We start from the raw sequence: 6,413 nt of genomic DNA on the forward strand, positions 1-6,413 counted from the left end.
TCTAGTGATATTCTACTATACTCATAGGCCTGTTCATTGTTCAGTGGTTAACAGTGAGAATTCCTCCTGCAGCAGGCAGGAGGGGGTCCAGAGATTCACAGCCAGAAATCTTGCAGACAAGAGCCTAAATTGTAGGTCTCCATTGGGTCTCCCCTCAGAGCTCCAGGAAGCTCACAGAAGAAGGGGAGTAGGAGTCAGAGGAGATAGAGGATACCAGAAGAACATGTCCCACATGGCTCACTGAGTCAATTAAGCAGGGCTCATGTAGGCTCACAGAGACTGAAGTGGCAAAGATGGCTCCTGAATATATTATAGCTGTTAGCTTGGTGTTTTTGTGAGACTCTTCGTAGTGGGAGTATGTGTTTCTGTGATTTTTTATATTTTATTTTTGTTGGCTCTTGGTACTCTGTTCCTCTTCTTGGGTGGCCTTGTCCAGCCATGATATGAGGCCTTTTGTCTTGTATTATTGCCTTTTGTTTTGTCATGTTTGGTTGTTGTCTCCTGGAGGCCTGCTATTTCTTGAAGGGAAAAGGAGGTAAAGTGGATCTGGGGGAGAGGGGAGGTTGGGTGAGCTGGGAGGATTGGAGGGAGGGGAAACTGTGGTTAGGATGTATTGTGTGAGGGAAGTGTCTATTTTCAATAGAAAGTCTATATTAAAGAATGAGAAGGAGCTAAAAGTATCTACTAGTATGTGAAAACCTGAAAAATAGGTGTCTGTAAATTCTGGGACAACCACTCAAGAATATTTCTGGTGACTGAATTGATGGGACATGGTTCAAAGTACTCCCTGGCTCACCCAGAGCACACCAGTTCAGCGCAGTTTTCCACACTCTCTTTGAACAACTCACAGCTACCTATATTGCCAGCTCCATTATATTCAGTGCCTCTGACCTCCATGAGTGCTACACACACACACACACACACACACACACACACACACACGCACGCACACACACACACACGCACACTACACATTATCACCAAATATAAAATAAATACCAATTGACAATACACATAAATAAAATACCACTTCTGGTATTCTAAAATACAAAAAAAAACATATTCCATGTGTTTTTTTTTTCATGAGAGAAAACATACTGTTAGATATTAGATAGAAAATGGGTTTTCTCATAAGTAGCTAGAATATAATATTATCAGAATTTTACTAAATGTGAATTTAGAAGTGTCTCTAGAGATAAGACAACAGTATGAAGATCCTACCTAGAAGGAAGGAAAAACCACACCAAATAATCTAAAATAATATTTATGTGGTCAATTGCTACGTTCAAAAAAGTCAGTGTGTTTTGGAAGGACAGCAAGGATGTATTTTAGTTAAGGCTTACCTAAATCCTGGAATTTGTGTTTGGTTGCGAAGGGTTTGTTTCAAATTTGCTTTCTTGTCTTTTGTCTTCTAGATTCATACACAACATCACTGAATAAATAACATCATTAGACACACAGGTTAAATAGAATTATCCTCGAACATAAATAAACATAAATAAACAAACCTTCACTAAAGACACTGTAATAAAACTATGTGTCCAGGAAAACATGTATTTTTTTAGTAGTATATCAGTATACTTCATTTCAAAATGATCAATCTTTATTATGGTATGAGTTTATCAAAGCCCACCAATGGGTTAAAGTAATCTCTTTTATTTTACTAAATCTGCAGCTCAAAAATCACCTACTGTTAACTCTAAGGTAGTAATGTCTTTCTGAATGAGCTGACTTGGCTACTGTTTTACTGGGGATATAAATACTTGAGTTCCGTGTAGCTGAGCACTGATCCCAGGAAGATTGGAAGGAGTCATTAAGCTAAACTACACCTAAAATGTTATACCTACTTCCTCTATTTCATTTTGTAGGGTCACAACAGAGAGGTAAAATTCTTTTTTTAAATTTAATCTCCACCTCCATTTTAAATTATTTTAATCCTGGATCTTTGTGGTTGGATTGGAAAACAATGTGTATTGTGTGTTGGTAAATGGCCCATAATACAAAGCTAGTTATTTGGATTAAAATTAAATATAAATCCCTAGGCAGGAGAGATGACTCCATGTTTTCACCACATGCTGCTCTTTTATTTTAGTTTTTTGGGCTATGGTCTCTTTATGTAGCCCTGACAGTCCTGCAGGATAAACTGGTCTCAAGTTCATAGAAATATGCCTGCCTTTGCCTCCCAAGGACTGAAATTATGTGCTGTTATGATTGGCTACCTGAGGGTGCCAGATGCTTGTAACTACAGCTCCAAGATATTTTACACCTCTGCTTGTCTCCTTGGCACTTGTATTTACATGTGTATCTTTACACAGACATATCACATCACAAGAAACACACAGTTTAAAAAACAGAAGCAGAAGGACACACACGGTACATACTCACTCATATAGACATATAATATAGGATAAACCTACTAAAATCTGTACATATAGAGAAACTGATCTAGAGGGAGGACTCTGACTAGAATGCTCAATCCGCATCCTGAAGGGCAAAGAGGATGGACATCAGAAGAAGAAGGCAGGAAACAGCCTAGGGGCCTGCCCGGGGGAGGGCCAATGGGGGAGGGGGAGCTCTGCCCTGCGGACTGTCAGGGCAGACGCTGAGACTTATGGCTGATGGTCCGGTGGAGTGCATGGAATCTTATGTAAGAAGTGGGGAATAGTAAGATCTGGAGAGGACAGGAACCCCACAAGGAGAGCAACAGAACCAGAAAATTTGAACACAGGGGTCTTCCCAGAGACTCATACCCCAACCAAGGTCCAGGCATGGAGATGGCCTAGGGCCCCTGTGCAGATGTGGTCCATCGCAGTTTAGTGTCTAAGTGGGTTACATGGTGATGGGAAGACGGACTGCTTCAGGCATGGTTGGCCCGCTCTTTGATCACCTACCCCTGAGGTGGGGGAAGCCTTACCAGGCCACAGAAGATGACAATGTGGCCACTCCTAATGTGATCTGCTGGACTGGGATCAGAGGGAAGGAGAGGAGGGCCTTCCCTATTGGTGGACTTGGGGCGGGGCATGTGTGATGGGGGGAGGGAAGGTGGGACTGAGAGGGGAGGGGAAGAGGCTTATGGGGGATGCATGGTGGATAAAGTGTAATTAAAAAAAATTCCTCATTAAAAAAAAAAGAAAATAAAGAGGAATGAAACCATTCCCTTCACACCTGCTCTCGCCTCTTACAATCTCACCCCAAATTAACACACACACACACATATACACACACTCACACACACACACACACACACACACACACAGCAACAGCAACAAAGCATAGAAAAATACCTTATCATGGAAGCTGTAGTGTGTCACAATGTGTTCCACAGTATATCCCTCTGTCCACACATCTTCACTTGCAAATGTTTATTGCAATGAGTCGTTGGTCTGGTTCAGGGTCCCTGGCTTCTGCAACAGCATCGATATTGGATCCTCATTGGAACAACTCCCAGTTATCCTGTTGTTGCCCTGTTTCATGGAGATCCTATAACTTTGGATCAGCAACACTGGCCTTTTCACATGTCCCAACCATTTGTAGATGATACAGATTTTTTTGTAGGGGGAGGTAGGCTAATTCAGAATTGTGGATTTTAGCCTGAGTAATAGCTGAACTGGTTAACCTAGTTAATGTTGGCCCTGGTCAAGGGGGTGAATGAGCCAGCAGTGAGGGTGAGTGTGCTGGAGATCTGTCCCAGCCACTCATCTGCCATGAGGTGGTCTGGGTGCTAGGGTGATGCCCTCCCTTATTCACAACACCAGGTAAGCTCTCCAGATCCATTCTGAGGAAGCAATCCAATGCTGCCATGAGCAGGAGGCAGGGTCAACTCTCCTGTTCTCATACTCTCAGGGCTAGCTCACCTGCACACACACCTCCAGAGCCAGCTCCATTTTGCTTCCCAGTCAAGGCACTGGGCCCACTCCCCCAAGTCTTGCAGCCTGAAAGTGGCTGGGCCAGCTCCCCTGCTTTCACACCTTTTGGGCTGGATCACCCAATGCCTTCACAATCAGGGCCAACTCACTGTGTTGGCCGGGTGCTGTGCAGGGCCCACTCTCGCAAGTGCACAGCCAGTGAGGGGACAGGGCTATCTCTCACACTCTCAACACTGAGGAGCCAGCTTTCCTGAGTACTGCATGTGGCCAGGGGGAGGGAGGAAAGGAAGGAATCATCCTGGCACCAGACCGCATCACAGCTTGTGAGGTGCAGAGCCAGCCCTCTGGCACTCTTGTCCTCACTGCTGGCTGACCCACAACTCCCGCACCAGGGCCAGCAGTACTGGGTTACCCAGGTGAAATGCAGGGCCTGCTCTTCCACCGTGCTGTAGGTTGTGAGGTAAAGGGACAGCTCACCTGCTCTCATGACCCCAGGACCAGTTCTCCCAACTGCCACAGGTGGTAGAGGGCAAGGTGGGGGTGCTGGCACACCCATGCCATTTCAATGCCAGTTTTCCCGTGCTTTCATGTAGCTCACCTGCATCCCCACTACCAGAGTCAGCTCTGGTGTGCTGTCTGTGAGAGGTGTAGCACCTGCTTTCCCTAGATCTGCAACTGGCGAGGGACAAGGCCAGCTTTCCTTACTGCTGGAGTCAGCTCTCCCATAGTCATGTCCTCTCTCACCTCCCCACCTCCCATTCCCACCCTCAACAAGAGGGCTAGCTCTACTACCTGGGTGAAGCACAGGGTCTGGTTCCCCAGATGCTGCCAGCTCTACAGAGTGCTCCAGCCAGTAAGGGGCAGGGCCTGTTCTGCACATTCCCTGGACATCCATGTGGTATCCAACAGCTGTCCTGACCAGAGTCTACCTCCCCATATTCTCGAGTGGTAATAGGAGCTGCTTCATAAACATGGATCCAAATATGGCCCTTGTTGGCAACCCAGACTAGGATCTCACCATGGACCTAGGTGGGGGACAGGATGGTCACTCACAATAGGCTAGTCTTCTCCACCCTCAAGGCTCCAGTTCCATCTTTCTTTATAATGTTTCTTCATGATGTTCCACTTCTCTTTCTCTACCATCTGTCCACCACATACTTGTATAATGAGGGGGTTTCACTCTAGGCTGGCCACATGGCTGGCAAAACCCTGAGTGATGTCTTCCATGCATGCTGTGTGGCATAGCATCTAGTACCTATTGCTTTCTTGTGCCATGCACTGGAGTGCATGTCTGTGGGTGGCATGGTGGTCAACAGGTCTCTATGTGGTGGTAGGCAGGGCTCTGTATGTCTATCGTCCACCTGTGCCATGGGGCAGATCTGTGACTTTTCATCACCTCTGTACTGTGTGTCATAGTGAAACACAGGTCTCTCTGTCAGCCTTCCTCTTCCTACACTGCACTGCCTGGATTTGATTTGATTTTTATGTATCCTAGGCCACCAAACAAGGGATCAAAGTAGGGTGAATAAAGGACTGCCATCTACTCTGCCCCTGACTGATATAAGAACACCACCACCACCAAAGTGTCTCTTTTACCCCTGCCAGGGGTGCTTAGTATGTTTTTCACTAGGTAAAAACTAGCCCTATGTTCATTTGCCTTCGACTCCTCATTAGAGTTCTAGTTATATAAAAGAGAAACTGGGTAAAGATTCAGAAGAACTTGAGCAGTAACAAGTATTTTTGAAACCTTTTCTTCATCACATCTGTCACAGGTGATGGTATCAATGAAAACCCAGTGTGGCATGATATTGCTACCCCATCCACATGAACCCTGTTATTGGAGAAAGCCAATTTATGCTCATCATCCAATGCTAGACCATAGATGCTGAAACATAAGATTCGAGGGTTTTGGTTGTTTCCCTTGCCTCTTCCCTCTCCCATGATCCCATCTGTGTGGAGCTGTTTGACTTATGCTTATCATTGCAGGCCCTGTTCATCTGACTGACTATTCCAAATGGGTTCCTAACGGCTGTTTCTGATTCTCACTCCAGAATTTCAGTTTGAATCATTATTACATAAAGTTGATTCCTTGAAATATATGTTTACTCATCAGTGTTCACAGTGATGCTGTTTCCTTGACAGATACAGGGATTGGTGCTTAAAAATCAGGTGCTGTCAAAATCATGATAAATTGTTAAATGAGGTGACTGATTTGCAGATACAAAAACTGTGTGAGGCAGAAAACTGTAAGGAATGTGTTAGTTAATTATAATAAATAAACTATGAACACTTAAACAATAAATAAACTTATAACATTGTGGAAAGACTTTGACCAATTTTTTCTTTACTTCGAAACATTTCTTACTGCCCTCTGCAGTAGTTGGGAAGATAGGAGAGAGTCAAATAAACAAAACATGATAGAAAGGTGATTTCACAGCAGAGAATGTGTCACTTGAAGTTTTGAGCTGTACATGACAAAGTGCAGAAATAGGCCTCCAGACTTTTTTTTTTTCCAGTAGAAGTCTCCTCAGGAGAAAAGTAATCAAG

General features: G+C 44.6%; 1 pseudogene; it reads right to left on the reverse strand.

Moving 5' to 3' along the window:
* Nucleotides 1-5,348: 5,348 nt before the first annotated feature.
* LOC132653848 (small nucleolar RNA SNORA48) lies at nucleotides 5,349-5,476 on the reverse strand (annotated as a pseudogene).
* Between the last annotated feature and the right edge of the window lie 937 nt (nucleotides 5,477-6,413).

The sequence above is a fragment of the Meriones unguiculatus genome, chromosome 4 (assembly GCF_030254825.1).
Source record: "Meriones unguiculatus strain TT.TT164.6M chromosome 4, Bangor_MerUng_6.1, whole genome shotgun sequence".
In the NCBI taxonomy this organism is placed as follows: domain Eukaryota; kingdom Metazoa; phylum Chordata; class Mammalia; order Rodentia; family Muridae; genus Meriones; species Meriones unguiculatus.